Source organism: Rhineura floridana, chromosome 1, assembly GCF_030035675.1.
Source record: "Rhineura floridana isolate rRhiFlo1 chromosome 1, rRhiFlo1.hap2, whole genome shotgun sequence".
Lineage (NCBI taxonomy): Eukaryota > Metazoa > Chordata > Lepidosauria > Squamata > Rhineuridae > Rhineura > Rhineura floridana.
Window position 1 is genome coordinate 285,426,833 of NC_084480.1, and position 18,336 is coordinate 285,445,168.

The 18,336-nt window shown below is 42.1% G+C and overlaps 1 pseudogene; it reads left to right on the forward strand.

Annotated features, from left to right (window-relative positions):
- Nucleotides 1–340: 340 nt before the first annotated feature.
- On the forward strand, nucleotides 341–17,442 carry LOC133377486 (polyhomeotic-like protein 3; annotated as a pseudogene).
- Nucleotides 17,443–18,336: the final 894 nt, after the last annotated feature.

The following is an 18,336-nucleotide window of genomic DNA, read 5'->3' on the forward strand; positions in this document are numbered from 1 at the left end:
ATGAAGACTAGAAAGTGGCCAGTGTAACACCAATTTCTGAAACAGGATCCAAGGGCTCTGAGGAATTATAGGCTGGTTAGCTCAATGTCTGTTCCAGGAAAACTAGTGAAAAGCATTATTAAAAATAAATTCTCAAGCACATAGAAGAAAAGATCTTGCTGAAAAAGAACCAGCATGACTTCCACAAGGGTCAGTCCTGTCTAACTAACCTTTTAGAGTTTTTAAGAGTATAAATACGCTTTCTATAAAGCACCTCACCAAAGACTCCTGAGTAAGCTTACCAGTCATTGGATAAGAGGACACAGTTAAACTGCAGAATTCACTTCCACAATATATAGTAATGATTGCCAACTTGGATGGCTTTGACAAATTCATGGAGGATGGATCAGGCTATCAGTTGCTACTAGGCTTGATGGCTCTGTACTACTACTTCCAGTATCAGTGGTGGTCTGCCTCTCAATACAAGTTGCTGGAGAACATAAGTACAGAGAGTGTTGCAGCAGTTGGGTCCTGTTTGAGGGCTTCCCATAAGCATGTGTTTGGCCACTATGAGAACATGATTCTGGGTTAGATGTCTTTTTGGTTTGATACAACAGAACCCTTCTTATGTTCTTGTGTTACCTAAGGTCCTCCCTTCCATTGCCTAAGGCCATTATGTAAGCTTCTTGGCTGAACAGGCAGTGAAACTTGGTTCAAGCCTAGCATCTTGTAGCCACTGTCACACTCTGGTTTTTACTAACAATTCCTTGCAACAGTATGAGATTACCAGCCTGATCATTTTGGTTCCACTCGGAAGAGAGCACCAAAGCTGAAGATTCCTTAAAAATAAAATAAAAATATGTAATGTTTATAGTAATAAGAGGAACAGGCAAGGGCCTAATATATGCATTTTATAATATAATATATATAATAAACATTGCTTGCTTGGAGAATTGCATTGCAACATTTGAATAAGTTCATATTTTGAAGGATGGCTGTGTTCTCATATTGTTTCAGAAAGTGACAATAGTGTGATAATCTTAAATATAAATGCAAGTTTATGCAGAAGCCGGTCCCACTGTATGCAATAGGACTTACTCCCAAGTAAGTATATTTAGGATTATAGCCCATAAGCCCAGGGCCGGCACCAGGCATGACTGGGCCCTTGGGCGCCAGCCTGCCTCAGGCCCCCTGCACCCAGCCCCCCCCATAGACCATGCAGGACCACTGCACCTACATCTTCTCTCTTTTTGTGAATGCCCTGTGTGCTGGGCACACAGGTCGCTGCCATCAAGCAAGATGGTGGCGTAGGCTTCTCTAAGAGGCTGATACCTCTGCCACCACCTTGGTTGATGGCATGCATGTGCGCTATGCTGCATGCACATACATGCCTGCAATCAATCAAGATGGCGGTAGGGGCATCAGCCCCTTAAAGAAGCTTCTGCTGCCATCTTGATTGATGGCACTGTGAGTGCAGCGTGCAGGGCATTCATAGAAAGGGAGGAGAGGTAGGTGGAGCGGGCAGGCCCCCTACCCACACGGTCTGTGGGGGGCCTGGGAGCTCTGTCTCTGCGATCTGCAGCAGGGTCAGGAGTCAATCTTGCTGAGGATCATGGAAGGGGAGCGCTACCCCCACACCCTAAGGGCCTGACCTGGCTGCCTTTTGGCGCCAGCCCTGCATGAGCCTTTGGTAAAAACTAAATGTCATTAAAAGAACAAGAACAACAGAAAATAGAATGTGTAGTACAACTGGTCCATGTCCTACCATCCTCACGTTATGTGCTTCCCAGCACCACCAATGGCTGCCTACAGCACCACTGTGAGTGCAAGAAGACACAAAAGAGTAGCAATATCAAGAGATGAGGTGAATAAGTTTGCATCAGACAGGCATCCTCTCTATTGTCTTTTTGGCGCCTATTGAAACCTTCCTTTTTCAACAAGCCTTTTAAGTGAAGATTTTTGTCCCAGTCTGTACTGTATTGGATTTTAAATTGTTTTTATATGTGAAATTGTTTTATATGGTTTTTATTGTTGAAGTTTTTTATTGTTAAATTGCTTTGAGATGTTCCATAGGAAGTGATTCATAAACAGAATAAAATCAATAAATAAAAATGTTACATGTTACAGAGAAGGATAGCAGCCTGACGTTTCTTTTACCACTGAGATCTGTCTTTCTCATAGCACAAAGAAATTTGAATGCCAAGAGGAAGGGGATCAGGAAGCAACTGGGGAACTATGACCTAGCTGTAAATATGTGATCTTAGTATCTGAAAACTGCCAACATACCCTACTCTATCAAATGCGAGTTTAATTTGCAAAGGAATTTAGAGCTATGACTGCCTCTGGATCTCCAGCTAGCCTTCTTGTTGCCTTTACCTTCCACCTAATCTTTCATAATTCTTACTGGTTTCCATGATAATACTCCCTACTGACAACCTGACCTCTCTTCTTATGTGTGACATTCACAGTATTGATTCAGCTTGGTCTCATCAAGCAGCAATTTGTACTAATGGAATAACACTTGGTGACAGCACGCTACAGCAAGCATCTGGAGCAAAAGTTCCTTTTCTTTTGACCCATTTCTACAGCGTTTGTTAACTCATTAATCACCATCTCCTTTATTACAAAAATCCTTTCCCTGCACAGCAAAATCTTCTGTAGGTATTTATAAGCCAATTTCCTTGGAAGAAAGGTGAGATATAAATGTAATAATAAATAAAATAAATAATTCATATCCCTGTTTTTATACCCAGCCAGGCATGTTCCAGGGTTGGCACCCCAGGATACAACTCAAGGGGAGGGAAATTATAAGTCAGCACCAAAAAAGCAAAAAATCTAAATACATGAGGTATTTACTCAGACTAGACCCATTGAAATTAACGACCATGTCTAACTTAAGTCCATTAATTTCAACGGGTATACTCTGAGTAAACAATTAGTTGAATGCAACCCAAGTAATCTCATGCATTTATTTTAAAAAAACTATTTAAACTGCTTTATATTTTAAAAAAATCTCTAAGCAGTATACAAAAATACAATGTAAAAACAATATCCTAAAAACAGAGATGCAAACATAAAAGCAGTAAAATCTAGTTCAATTACTGCTATACAAGTCATGAAACACTTTTAATAAGCAACTGTTTTAATTTCCTTTTCTTTAGGTGCCAAATAAATAAATGCCCACTAATTTGTTAAATGGATACCCTTCAACACACACACACACACCACAACTCCCTCCCTGCCACCAGCTTCCTAAATACAGCTAGGAAAATACTGCAGCCATGGCCTTAGAAACTGCTCTTATTTAAAAGTCAGAGGAAATTTGAACTTGTGCCCTCTTCTTCTTCACTGATAAATATATGCAATAGAGGAAAATGAAGTAGTGAATGACTGCTTCCCTTGTTTGTCAACTGTTCTTAGTGCCTTTGATCTGACTTGCTGGAAGGTGGGAAAAGATTTACTCCTTATTGAACAATTGGTCAATGAGCCAGGAGTCAAAACAAAATTTAAAAACACCTATAATTCCCAGAGTAACAGAGCAAACTTGGGCTCCGTCTGTACTATACATTTAGAACATTATTATACCACTTAAAACCATCATGGCTTCCCCCAAAGAATCCTGGAAACTGACATTTGTTAGGGGTGCTGAGAGTTGTTACAAGCCCCCTAGTCCCTGGGAAGATGGATTTATCGTTAAACCACTCCGGGAACTGTAGCTCTGTGAGGAGAAACAGAGGACCCTGGCAACCCTAAGATCATTGGTTGAGAGAATGTTTTTACATATTTTTAGAATGTTTTAAATTTTTTTGAAATAACTTTTTTTAAAACAACCTTTATTATTGATGTGTTTGCTGCTCTGGCCTCCTTCAGGAGGAAGGACGGGATATAAATTAAATAGATAGTCCTCAGCTAACCCCGAAACACTGTCTGTCCTTTCCCCCCATGTACACACACATCCTGCTGGACATCTACACACATAGAGCTTTCTGCAGGCTTACAGGGCTTCAGGGACATATGTGCCATCCTGCTGGCAAGCCTCCCTCTTTGTTTATTTATTTGTTTGAAGCATATTTATCCTGTACTTAAGCTGAAAAAGCTCCTAGAGTGGGTTATAAATTATCAGTGATAAGCCAGTCCCTCTCCTCAGGTTTACAATCTAAAAGAGATGGCGGAAAAGAAAAGGGGATTGGGGGGAGGGAAGAGGAAAAAAGCATTCTCAGGCATTTGTCCTTAGTTCTCTTTGCCAGCGAAGCTGCACTTTTGCCACATCCAACAGTCCCGCAACCAACCTATGGTTGGTTTTAGGATTACAGACTTTATTTTTATTGTTACGCCATCCTTCATCATTTCAGATAACGTGTGTCGCAAAAACAAAAAAATGCACACACAAAAGAAAACAACAACTAAACAGACACAATTAAATCAGTAAACATGCCTAAGTAAATAAAATGTTTTTGCTTGGTGCCTAAATCAGACGAAGTCAGTGAGGTGCCCTCCAGAAGTTGTTGGACTGCAGCTCCCATCATCCCTGACTGCTGGCCATGCTGGCTGGGGCTGATCAGAGCTGGAGTCCAATACCATCTGGAGGTATGGGTGGGAAGATCTGTCAGTTTTGGTTCTCTGAGTTTCCCATTTTTCCAATCTTAAATTCAGTTCAGCAGCACTTTGAGATGTTTTGTTTAAAAAATCCTGATGAAAATTATTCAGCATTTTAGAGCGAATTTCTCCTACTAAATACATTTTTGTATGCAGTTTTGACAAACGTGCACATTTTTGCAAGCAATTTCTCCTAATATAATGCATTTGTGTATGATATTTTCACTAATATATTCATTGTTATGCACATTTTTCCCTAATAGATGCATTTTTGCAAATGTTGTTTGGTTGAAGAACTGCACCACAACATTCGGATAAATATGAGTTTTTAAGGACAAGCATATTTTGGTTGTCATATTGTTTCAGAAAGTGCACATTTAATAAGTTTGGCTGTACATGTGAACCAAGTCAAATTTCTCACCCATTCTTATCTGGAGGACACCAAGTTGAAATGATAGCAGTAATTGCACCAGGTGAATCTGTCTGGAGAGGGCTTTCCACACCCGGGCCATGACTGCTAAGGAAACCTTCTCCTCCTTGTAGATGATCTTCGTATGTCTGATAGTGATGGAAGAGATAAATTTATTTATTTATTATTACATTTACACCCCACCTTTCATCTAAGGAGTTCAAGGTGGTGAAAATGTTCTCATCCTCCATTTTAGCATCACAACATCCCTGTGAGGGAGGTTAGGCTGAGACACTGTGATGGGCCCAAGGTCACCCAACAAGATTCATGGCTATGTCGGAATTTGAACCCTGATCTCCCAGGTCCTAGTTAAACACTCTAAACCACTACACTACTCTGGATTTCAGGTGAAGGGCCCCAGCAGAAAATTTATACACCTCAGCCAAGATATCCTCCCTACCACGTATCACAGCAATATCACAAGTCATCTTGATTTTAGAAGGAACAAATTTTGTATGGTTCTGAAAGAGAACATAACACACCTGAATTATACAATGGCTTCTGCGACTCTGTATTCAGTTGCAAATTGTTTCACAGTGTTTGCTTTTGTTTGTTTTACCCAGAGACTAAGTTAAAATGAACCTATAATCCACCAAGGTATACATTCATTTCTAATTCAGTAGTATAGTGGCAAATACAGACGTACAGGGTCCCTGCATGTTAGCCACAGCCACACACCCTGCCTTTTTTTGCTGCAGAGTTGAGAATGAAATCCTCATTAATGCCTTCTCCCACAACAACAGACAGCCCTAGGAGCTACTAAGCATGAAAGAGGAGAGTGTTGGCTACTGAGAAGAGTCTTCTCAGTGACTGATTCACCTCCTTTCACTCTGATTGGCTCTGAAAGGACAAGGAAACATGTTACAAGACTCTTATTCATGGCCACCACACTATCCTTTCATGCTGTTTGGCTTGTAGGATGCTGGAGATGTAGAGATCCTGCTGGTACCCTGCTCCCAAAAAGGTAAGGAGTACAAGACCTTCGAGACCCCAGACAACTACACCCCTGTTCTTAATAAAAAGAAAGAAAGAAAAGATTATGACAAGGACGACTTCTTGATGGGCTGCAAAGGATATTTACATTTTTAGGAGGTATGATCAAGTGGAATGAGATAAACTCTTCAGCTTGATGAGGAGGCTGGAGGAGCAAGGAAGGAGCTAATGTTTGGAGGAGGAAGAGGAAATTAAGAGTGAGAGGAATGCAAGCAGAGTTATTTCAATCAAAGGTTAATAAGCATGAGGAATAAATTATTACTAGGTAAAATCAATAAGGCAAGTAGTAGAAATAAATTTAAAAGTCAACTAGATTCACTTTTGAGGGAGAAAAACAAAAATAGCATTCATAGATCTAAAGAATCTACACACACACACACAAAATGACAACTGAATTGGAATATCTCACATAGACCTTGGGTGGTATTCAACACTAATCCTACTCAGAGTAGAGTAGGAATGGAAATATTTTTCCATTTCGTTTCTCTCAGTTTCTCATTTTTCCAATCTTAAATGCAGTTGTCCACATTCCTACAGCAACTTGCATTTTTTTTAAAAAAAATCCTCATGAAAATTGTCCAACATTTTTGTGCAAATTTCTCATAATAAACACATTTTTGTAAGCACCTTTGACTGATGTACACATTTTTGCAAGCAATCTTTCATCACGTAATGGATTTTTGTATGTTATTTTCACTCATATATTCATTTCTATGCCCCTAAGATATGCATTTCTGTAAACTTTGTTTGGTTGGCGAACCGCATTGCAAAATTCAAATAAGTGCAAATTTCTAAGGATGGCTGTTTTGGTTATCATGTTGGTCCAGAAAGTGCAGAATTGATAGCTTCTGCTTGAAATATGAACTGAATCAAATTTCTCACCCGTTCCTAGAATAGACCCATTGCAGTTGATGTACATGACTAACTCAGGTTCAATTATTTCAAGGGATCTACTTTGAGCAGAACTTAGTTGAATACGACCCCTTCTTTTGTATTTATTTCACTTAAAAATAAAGCCAAAATGCACTGCAAGTGATGGCTTGGTGTGACTACCTGGACACTCAGGCTGCCATTCTTATGCAAATAGACCAGAACACACAAGAAATAAAAAGTCACCCTCACATCTTGGAAAGGGGGGGAAGAATGACCCAAACTTTCATCCTCTCCACCTGAAGGCTCAGCCCTCCAATCTTCAGGAGAGCCCTTACTCTCCAACACATCCATCCCGAAATCACCTAAATTCCATACACTCAAACATTTCATTCAGGATTACAAACAGTACGTCTCATGACTTTCTCTGTTAAAAGTCTCTAATCTCACTCACACAGCTACAGATCTCAGAGAAAGAATGGTCCGCTTCAGACACAATACTAAACCAGGATTTAGTGCAGAGGTGGGAAAGTAGATCCAGCCAGCGGCCTCATCCTTACCTTATCCCACCCCTATGGGATGGGTCCAGTGAGTGGTCGGTGCCTCACTACAGGAAGGAGTTATGCCCACCACCTTGAAAAAGGTCCCTCTTGAAGAGGTTCTTTCTAAATCCAAAGGTTTTAGAACTCTCTCCAGTCTCTAATATTCCCTTCCTGGGCAAAGTGATTGAGAGGGTGGTGGGTGGGTGGCCAGCTGCAGGTATGCCCAGAGGAAGCAGATCATCTAGATCCTGTCCTGTCTGGTTTCTGGCCTGGTTTTGGCCCCAAAACAGACTTGGTCAACCTGACTGATGACCTTTATGTGTGATTCCACTCCTACCTGCAGGATCGCTACCAGCAAGTAGTACTAGGAGATTGTGGCTCCATGGCTTTGGGGTCTCACAAGGGTCCATTGTATCTCCTATGCTCTTTTTGTTATATGCCTTCAAGTCGATTACGAATCATGGAGACCCTATGAATCAGTGACCTCCAAGAGCATCTGTTATAAACCACCCTGTTCAGATCTTCTAAGTTCAGGTCTGTGGCTTCCTTTATGGAATCAATCCATCTCTTGTTTGGCCTTCCTCTTTTTCTACTCCCTGCTGTATTTCCCAGCATTATTGTCTTTTCTAGTGAATCATGTCTTCTCATGATGTGTCCAAAGTGTGATAACCTCAGTTTTATCACTTTAGCTTCTAGTGATAATTCTGGTTTAATTTGTTCTAACACCCAATTATTTGTCTTTTTCGCAGTCCATGGTATGTGCAAAGCTCTCCTCCAATACCATATTTCAAAGGAGTTGATTTTTCTCTTATCCACCTTTTTCACTGTCCAACTTTCACATCCATACATAGAGATTGGGAATACCATGGTCTGAATGATCTTGACTTTAGTGTTCAGTGATACATCTTTGTATTTGAGGACCTTTTGAGGAACTGCCCTCCCCAGTCCTAGTCTTCTGATTTCTTGACTATTGTCTCCATTTTGGTTAATAACTGTGTGAAGGTACTGATAATCCTTGATAAGTTCAATGTCCTCGTTGTAAACATTTGGGATTGTCATCTGGGGATTTGGACCACAGTGTCATCAGCATGCTGATGATACACAGATCTATCTCTCCATTCCAATGGAATCGGGAGAGGCTGTGAAGATGTTGGACAGGTGTCTGGAGGCAGTGATGGACTGGATGAGGGCCAATAAACAGTGAATTCTGATAAGCTGGAAGTGCTGTGGGTGGGTGGTTCCTGTGTCCAGGAATTAGGTGTCTGACCTGTTCTGTGAGAGGCTACACTCCCTCTGAAGGAACAGATTCATAGTCTGGGAGTACTCCCGGATTCCAACTTGCCACTAGAGTCTCAAGTGCCTTCTGTGGCTAAGAGTGCTTATGCCCAGCTTAGGCTGGTTCGCCAGCTAAGTCCATTCCTGGACCTAGCCTGACTTCAGTTGTCCATGCTCTGGTGACTCCCCATATAGGATTACTGTAATGCACTCTATGTGGGGTTGCCCTTGAAGATGGTCTGGAGACTGCAGCCAATGCAGAATGCAGCTGTTAGGCTGGCAAGTGGGACAGTGCGATGGCACTATGTGTCACCAGTCCTGAAAGTGCTGCATTGGCTGCCAGTGAACCAATTCAAGGTATTAGCACTAACATATAAAGCCCTAAATGGCTTGGGAACCAAGTACTTAAAAGAGTGCCTTCCCCAGCATCAGCCATCTCAGACCCTATGATTGGCAGGTAAGGCCTTGTTAGAGGTGCCAGCGTGGGGAGCTGCCCTGTTGGTGTTGACCAGGGACAGGGCCTTTTCAATGGCAGTTCTCTCCCTGGAGTGGTCTTTCTGTCTCCCTCACTATGGACCCTCAGGAGGAATTTGAAAACATTCCTGTTTACCTAGGCATTTGATGGCTGAAGGAGACTGTTCCTGGCAACCCGAAAATCACTGGATGAAAGGATGTTTTTAACTGTAGCAATTTTAGAATGTTTTGATTGGTTTTGGAATGCTTTTCTAAAAAGTGTTTTGTTGATCCTCCTTGTTTGTCCCTTCAGCAGGAAGGACAGAATATAAACTCAATAATAATAATAATTTTGACAGGTGCGTGGGGCTGCCCACCTGTTCATTACTGGGGATCACAACGATTTTTCTTTTCCTTCACAGTTTGAAATCATACTGCTTGGGGAACCTATTGTGCTTTGGAAGTGCTGACAATCAGCTAATCAGCAGCGTTTGCAAACTCCACGGGAGTCAGGTCTTTACCTGCCCCTCAGGTGGCAGTGACTGGGTCCAAACAATGGACAGGCCAATTTGAGAGGCCTGACAGGTCTAATTAGGCTGGATGTTCCCCACCACTAATTTAGTGTTTCGAGAATGACTGGTGGCGAGTCTTGGTGCTTCCTCAGTCTCTTCTTTCACATGAAAGAGAAGGAGACTGGATCCTAGAAGCTTTCACTTTTGGTTTTGAATAAATCACCGCTTCCTGTTACATCCAGATTTGGGAAGTGTGCTTAGTTCAAACCAACCAGAATCAAACCATGGGTTCAAATCCTGGTTTGTTAGCAAACCACAGTCAGAATAAACTGCAGTTTCCTGAGTTCGGATGTAATAGGAAACTGCAGCTTATTCAAAACAAAAAAAGTAGAAGCTTTTGATCTCTTTCCTTTATACAGAAAGAAGTAGGAGGACACATACAGCACATCCTAGTTACACTAAACCACAGCTGAACATTGCATCTCAGCTGGGCCATCAACACTTAAACCAGTGTAATTCTGTGGTGTAGAAAAGTCCTGAGAACTTCTCTCCTTGTTTTTCAGAGACTGAAGGCACTCAGAGGAAACCTGTTGAACTCCCAGAGTATACACATGAGGTTATCGGGTCAACATAAACTGCTATCTAGACCCTGGGGTCTGTCAGGAATCCAGTCACACAAATTGCTCGTTCACACCAGCCTTGTGTATTCAGAGCCCAAGAGCAACTTGAGGGAGTCAGCCAATGCCCATTAAAAGCAACACAGAAGGCTTTAAGGCTAAACTATGTGTGAGATATCCCTATGCGTGAACATTTATAATCTGTGAGAAAAAAAATGGCTGGAAGAAGATACTCTGCTACAAGCCACATGAACACGTTCCAAACAGCACAGCAGTACAAAAACAAACCTGCTCTTCTAGCCTGAAGGCAGAGGGCATGAAATGCTCCTCCTCAGAATACTTTTCTTCCTTAGCTGGCTTGTACCAAATGATTTCTTTTTATTGAATGTAGTTACAGGAATTTGAAAAATAGAGGGAAGGGAGAGAAAGGGTAAAATTATGCTCAGGATTTTTATTTTAAAAAAAGGCTTTGAAGAATATGTGAGGATTTGTTCCTCACAGAAGTGCAAGCCTGGGCCACCCAAGGCAGGAAACATACTTTTTAAGAAACAGAGTGTGTATGTTTAAGTCTGAAAACAAGTCACCATTCAGGAAAGTTAAACACTGGAGGGTTGAATTAGAACAAGGAACCTAAAATACAGAATGGTTGGCACCTCAATTGGTTTCCAAATGACATAAGCACGTGTGGAATTTTTTTCAAAAAGCCCCCAAATATTTTTTTCATATCCTCCCGCTTTTGCTCATTCTCCTCAGGTGTAAAATGAATAACTTGTGAGGTCTGCCTGGTGCCTTCATTGTCATCTCTGCAGCACTAGGGAAAGATGTACCTTTTCTCCCAGACATTTGATAGACTGAGATAATGTATTGTTTTAATATGCTGCCAAACCTTTCTGCGCCTGTGTGTGTGGGGGGTGCTATTGTTTTGTTATTGTTGTGTATTTATCGTGTGTTTTTGTTTTTGTTTTAACATTGTTAAGGATAAAATGAAATCCCCAGCGCTGTAAAACTATAGTTCACCTGTCCTGATCTAAACCAGCTTGGGCTTCATGGGAAATAGAACTAAAGTGGCCTTTATTTGACTTTTGATATAAAATGTCGGTTTATTTCCTTGTGACCTGACCCTTACCTACATTCCAGTGGCCCGCATAATAAAAGCCGGTGTAAGCTGGAAACTTCCCTACTATGCATTTCTGTATCACATCCCTTTGATATGTAAGCAATAGTGATATCATGCCTGCCTCCAGTTTAGGGGGCGCCCGGTTGCAGCTGGACCTCCCCTCAATAGTTGCCTTTGTCTGCTCCTGCATAGTGCTTATCTCAAGGACATGCGAAATGTGCAGACATAGAGTCTAAGAGATAGTCTTGATGTTTCCACTTTGTCCTTTTCCCTGTACCCCTTTTGTCTCCTTACACATGCCCCAAAGCTATGACAGTTAGCAATTGCTTCTTTTGTATTTTATGACGTGAACCCGATATTGTATACTTCGGGGTAAGCTTATAAAAACTGCTAAACACCAATAAACGAGGTTTCCCATGCTGGCCTGCTTCGGCGAGTAAGTATTGGGTCCCCTTTGCAAAGGTTTTGTTTCGTGTTACTTGATCTCTGATAGTGGGTTCATTTGCACTCGGCTCCACACTCTTCCCGGGTGTAATAAGCGAGTTGGGGTAGACAGGGCGGCTTGCGTGTTGGGTTTGGACCTAACAACATTGTGTAAGTCACTTGGGGATGTCAGGTATCAAGCGGCTAATAAATCTAATTAATTATATAACATCTATGAAGAGCCATCTCGTATCTCACACCATTGATAGGTCAGTCCCCCAGTGTCATCTCAAATAACTTTTAGTAGAGTCACTAGAGCTTGGAAAAGTTACTTTTTTAAAACTACAACTCCCATCAGCCCCAGCCAGCATGGGCACTGGATTGGGCTGATGGGAGTTGTAGTTCAAAAAAGTAACTTTCCAAGCTGTGAGTCAGGCCATACAAACAGCCGCCAGCATAAAGTGTAGGGCTAGCAAGTGAGGAGAAATGAAGTTAACTGTAGGCATGTGTGTGAGAACCAGCCTGTTCTCTTAATGCAGGGGTGAGGAATCTTTTTCAGCCCAGGGGCTGCACTCTGTGGTAGGTAGGACCAGAGGCAAAGTGGACAGAGCTACAAATATAAACTTCACCTTTGTAGAGTAGGCTGGTTTCTACACACCCTCTACATTCTCCATCCAGTCAAGCAAGAGACATTGTCGGAGTTCAAGGACACAGTCCAGCCAGACAAAAGCACTTGGAGTGTGAAGTAGGCCCAAATAGGGAGGCCTGGTGGGCTGCTTGTGACCCTCAAGCCTGAGGTTTGCCACCGCTCTCTTGATGGAAAATGAGATACGATTATGCCATGCACATGTACGTACGTGTGAGTGTGTGTTATACTACCCTGCCTTATTTTTGTCCTCTAGAAGCTCAGGATTAGCCTAGTCTGATGTTTTAATTTATTGCAAGGCAATGGCATTAGCTAATGAGCCAATTGATATTTCTGCCTAATTACATAGCTCAAGTGTCCCTGATTGTATGGTATGTCATTGACTTGTATTTGAATTTTTAAACTGTTCCTTCATCCCTGTATGAGATTTCCCTGATTTTTCCCCATGCTGATTCCACTCTTCCTTTCAGGTGTGAAAGTGACTAAATTATTTTCTTGCCTGGAGCAGATTGAGGGGGCAGAACATATCCCTGGGGTATTCAAGGGATTCCTTCCTTGAATAGGGCAGGTAATAACACAACTTCCTGTAGTAGAAAACCTGTATGGGGGGGAGGGGGGCTTTCCTTCCAGCTGCGCTAGTTGTTGTTGTTTTACATGCAGGGAGTTTTATCTTATTTTATTCATGGGGGAAAACAGTATCCCCCCACCTGCAGTCTGAATTGGTACACTCCATTCTGTACCCTCAGAATTCTACCTCCTGATTCTGCTGAACATGTGGATACTAGAACCTTCTTCAGTGTTCATAGTAAATCTTTCAGTAAACACACAAGGAGGGGTGGATGGGCATGAACACACTAGCTCCACCTCCTGACTCTGCTCTCCTCAGACTTCAGAAGTTGCAGGGTGAAAGGGTTGCCAGGCCCAGCCTCCAGGAGGTCTTCTGTATCTTTAAAAGTTGTGCAGGGGGAAGGGAGAATTTCACCTTGTGGTTTTCCCCATTACAGTGTTGCAAGAAAACCTGCACTTGGCTGAATTTTCTCTTCTGTTAAAGATACATAATCATTCTCAGGCCCTGAGCCTGGCAACCCAGTGCCTCCTGTTCTCAGGGAGACTCCCCACATACCCAGAGCTCTAAAATGCCTGTTTACGCCTCGTGTGTGTACTGGACACTTAATGAGAACACCTGAAGAGAGTTTATTGTGAGGGTGCCAGCTTGCAACCCAAAGATCCAGGCTGTACCTTTAAATTATATTGGTAGCTTGAGAAGCGGCAGCCATAGGGTCTCCTGTCCCAACCAGGATGGCCAATAGTCAGGGATGATGGGACTTGTAGTCTAACAATATCTGGAGGGCCATTTTACCTGTAGGTTTCCCAAAGCTTCAAACATGGAACTTCCTTTTGCCAGAGTTCTCAAGTAGCCAATTAGCAGAGACACTGTGATACCCCTGTAAATGTTGTACAGTAATTATGGTAAGTGTCAGTTTTGTAGGGTAAATGTGGTAAGTAGAGTGAGTGAGAGGGGGGAGAACATGGGTTGGAATGTTGAGGAATGCTGAGTTCTGACTGGCTGAGCGGCTGAGTGATTGAAGGTATAAATGAGACAATGAGAGTTGGAGAGAAGGAGTTGTTGGTTGTGGGTTTTGGAGGGGTGGATTTGTGTTTAGGTGGGTAATGAGGCAGGTTTTAGGGCTAAGAGATATAAAGAGAAAACTATATATAACCACATGCATGTTGACTGAACTTAAAGTAATCTTGTTTATTCATTGCATTATTAAATAAATAGTTTTGGTTTAACAACACGCCTGATCCTTGGCTGGGATATCACAGACCAGAAGGGTGGGCAGAGCAAATACAAAAGCTGGGAACAGTATCAATGGTGGCAGTGGTGAAGGGAGAGCGTAACAGCAGCAGGTATCCAAAAGCAACCCAGGGCTGTAATCTTTAAAGGCAGAAAGATACATGGGGGTTGTGGCCTGTAAGTGCACCCAGACACTACGTAGCAATGTGCGGAGGAGACTAAGGCACAGTATCAGGGCAGTATTGTGTTACAGAGTGTCAGGTGGTGGCGCCTAGTAGTGGGATCATGAGAGTCCTGTGCTGGGGCCAGTGTGAGAGATCCATTACAAGACCAGACATAGAGTAGGGTCTGACAACACCATGGATGGCTTGATTGTGTTCCAGAGCAGGCAAGGAAGAAGGCATTTGGATTTTCTGGAGTTGTCACAACTCTCTGCATAACTGGAGAGAGTCACTTCTTATTTGGTTTTATTTGTAATCTCTTATTGATATCAAGCCATAAGGGGAAAAAAGGTTGTATGCACGGGATCCAGTGTGAGATTGACAGGGAAATATTTAGCTTACTAAACTGTAGTAGCCGTATCAAGTCCACCACACTTCAGGTTCTCTTCAGGAATCTATCTTTTTAGTTGTCTTTAAGTATAGATAATCTATTTGCAAGATTAGTGCATCTGGAAATCTGTTAATATAGTTCCACTAACAATGAACTAGTTTCACTTTATTGTCAAGTAAATGTCAAGTGACAGTAATCCAAACATTACAATTAGTTATTTTAATCAGTTAAAGCAAGGTAGCTAATCAATTAAAGACATGTTTGAATAACTTCACATCCCTAAAACACATCCAAAATGTCATCTGTAATGAGAAACTATGGCATTTGTTTTAATTGGTTTAATTAATCACTTAAAATCACAATAGTCAACTGATAAAAAAACTTAATCAGCGGACAATCTTTAAAAAGTTTATTGCAAATGCTATCAATCATTAAAGTCTCTTTCAATATGCAAGGTCTTCGAAGAATTGAAAATACTGACAGTGTGATCCTATTTGTGTTTACTCAGAAGTAAATCCCATTGTGCTCAATGGTGCTTACTCCCACATAAATGTGCATAGGTTTTGTTCCACTGTGCTGTAACACCAATCTCGAATGCTTAAATATTCTGTGTTCATGTCTGACATGTTTATTTCCCAGCAAAGAATCTAATCATTTACACTAAAAACTTCACCTTTTTCCATTTACAGCTATAGCATGCTTCCTGAGCAAGAGTTTTATGATGCCAACAATCCTAGGCTCAAGACTGCAAATGTTTCCAGTGGTTGTTGGCTAGCAAGGCCTAGTCTGTAAGACAAAGGGTCTGTTGGCAACCTGCAGATGTATGTGTTGTTTAATGAGGCCCATGTTATAAGGGATCCAGTGTTAACCTAAAAGTGGGACCTACTGGGAACATTTCATATGCAGGTCCCATTGAAAAGACCGGGAGCTGCACAAGAATTTACATTCATTTTCCAAATTCATTGTGACTTGTGCAGGAAGATATTCCTAGCGGTTTGTGCCTTGACTTAGCACAGAGAACAAGTTGTTCAACATTGCTTTGCTTCTGCTGTTGCCTTGATTTTGGCAAAAAGAAATTGACATGTTTTAGTTTGCTACCAGCAGTGTAAGGCATCCAACTCTAGCTGCTGTCTTAGCCACTGCAAACATGTGGCCTAACCTAGTTGGTTACCTAGCCATTTTGAGTTGCACAACCCATCTATAAGTGGTGTGATGATTGTAAAGCGCAGCTGGGGTGCAGGGGCTAGAGAAAGTGAACAGGGCTAAACTGCACAATGCTACATAAGAAGAGCCCTGCATATCTAGGGCAGCATTCTGTTCTCACAGGGTCCAACCAGAAGACTATGGAAAGCCAGAAAGTAGGACCTAAGCGCAACAGCACTCTCACCTGCTGCCATTTCCAACAACTGGTATCCAGAGACATGCTGCCCCTGACAATGGAGGTGGAACATGGCTCGTAACAACTGAAAGCCTTATCATCCATGTAACATTGTTCACAGAGCTTTCAGAACTTGTGATGAGGTAAACATCATCAAACTAAACCAATGGATTTAGTTATCTATAAATAACATTCATGCGGTTCTTATTTTTGCTTTGGAAACCCCCAAAGTGACTTAAAAACACAGAAAGATGCATTCTACCAAGTCAGACCATTTGTCCATCTAGCCTAGGGATGGGGAATCTGTGGCCTTCCAGATGTTGTTGGACTCCAACTTTCATCAGCCCCACCCACGAGTATGGCCAATGGCCAGGGTTGATGGGAGTTGTAGTCTAGCAACATTTGAAGGACCACAGGTTGACCACCCCAGTCTAGTCCAATATTGTCTATTCTTTCTGGCAGTGGCTTTCCAGGCTCTTGGGCAGAATAGGGTCTTGTGGGCCATCCTGTCTATTTTCTTCCTTTATGAAGGAAATCCAGAGCTAAACCATTCTCAACAGATGCCTGTCCAGCATCTGCTTAAAGGGAGGGAGGCGAGAACATGGCAGAAGCGGAGTGAACGATTTGTACGCTGAGTGGGTGGAAGAATCATTTCACAGCAATGGAAAGTGAACCGAGCACAACAACAGGTTCTACGTGCACAACAACCATCACCACCACATCTTCCCCGTCCCGTACATAGCCACCTCAGATATCTGTCTATAGCGGTGCAGATCGGCATGCTGTGCAGGTTATTCAGCAGGTCTTGCATCGTCCCTCTAGCTCAGCAGCACAGTACCTTCAGCAGATGTATGCACCTCAACAGCAGCATCTAATGTTACAAACTGCTGCTTTGCAACAGCAGCATTTGAGTAGCACTCAGTTCCAGAGCTTGGCCAGCGTCCCACAGGCAAACCTGTCAGGTGGGAGGCAGTGCGCATCCCCCAATGGCAGTGTCACTCAGCAGTCAAGCATGTCAGAGACCTCAATTAATCTCTCTGCTTCTCCTACACCTGCGCAGCTAATAAGCCGTTCACAGACCTCCAACACTAGTAGCAGCAGTCTTACCCAACAGACCATGCTGTTAAGGAGCACCTCTCCTGCTCTGACTGCAAGCCAGGCTCAGATGTACCTCTGAGCTCAAATGCCATGGGCAATACAGAGTCTGTCCCGCTTGAAGTAGCAATGCGCAGCAGCTTTAGCAGCAGCTTTAGCAACTGCATCCCAGGCGTCCCTCCACTGGGTCAGTTGTATGTGAAGACTTTGTGCATGAAGAGTATTGAACTAGAACAAGCCACCCAGTTCTGCCATTACATTTACTGGATATCCAAGGAAAAGACCATCCCAGATGGGTACATTGTCACTGGCCACTGTGAGTCTGTAGTCCTTCTCAGACCAGTTGTTGCAGCAGCACAAGGACTACTGTGCTCAGACACAAAATCTACCTCTGATCTGAAACAGCAACAGAAGACCCACTTTTAATACATCCTTGCCTTTACTCCCAATTTATTTATTTTATTTTAGTTAGTTAATTATGTGAATGTAGTTAATTAAAATTAACTGTGACATTTGTTGTTTTATTACTGCTGTTGTATTATTTTATTATGAAATTGTTTTTTGCTTTTGTTGTAAGCCACTTTGAGCACAATTTTTTTTGTAAGTCACTTTGAGTTCCATTTTGGAAAAAAGCTAGTAATAAATATAATAAATAAATAAATACCTCTAGTGAAGGAGAGCATACCACCTCCAGTGGCAATCTGTTCCACTGTCCAACAGCACTTACCATTAGGCAGTTTCTCCTAAAATCGGCTTCCTTGCAATTTCTACCCATTAAGTCATTTCTTGCTCTATGAAGCAAGAACAAATCTGTTCCATCTTTTATGTGATAGCCTTTCAGATATTTGAAGACCACTATTATGTCTCCCCACTATCATGTTTGTCCTCTTCTCCGGGGTAACCTATGTGCTTCCTCAATGTAAAATACATTTAACCATTTCCATCTGACCACATTAAAGAAGACAGATGGAAGATGGAAGCCATGTCTGTGCTGTGTAGTTATACAACATATGAAAATTTT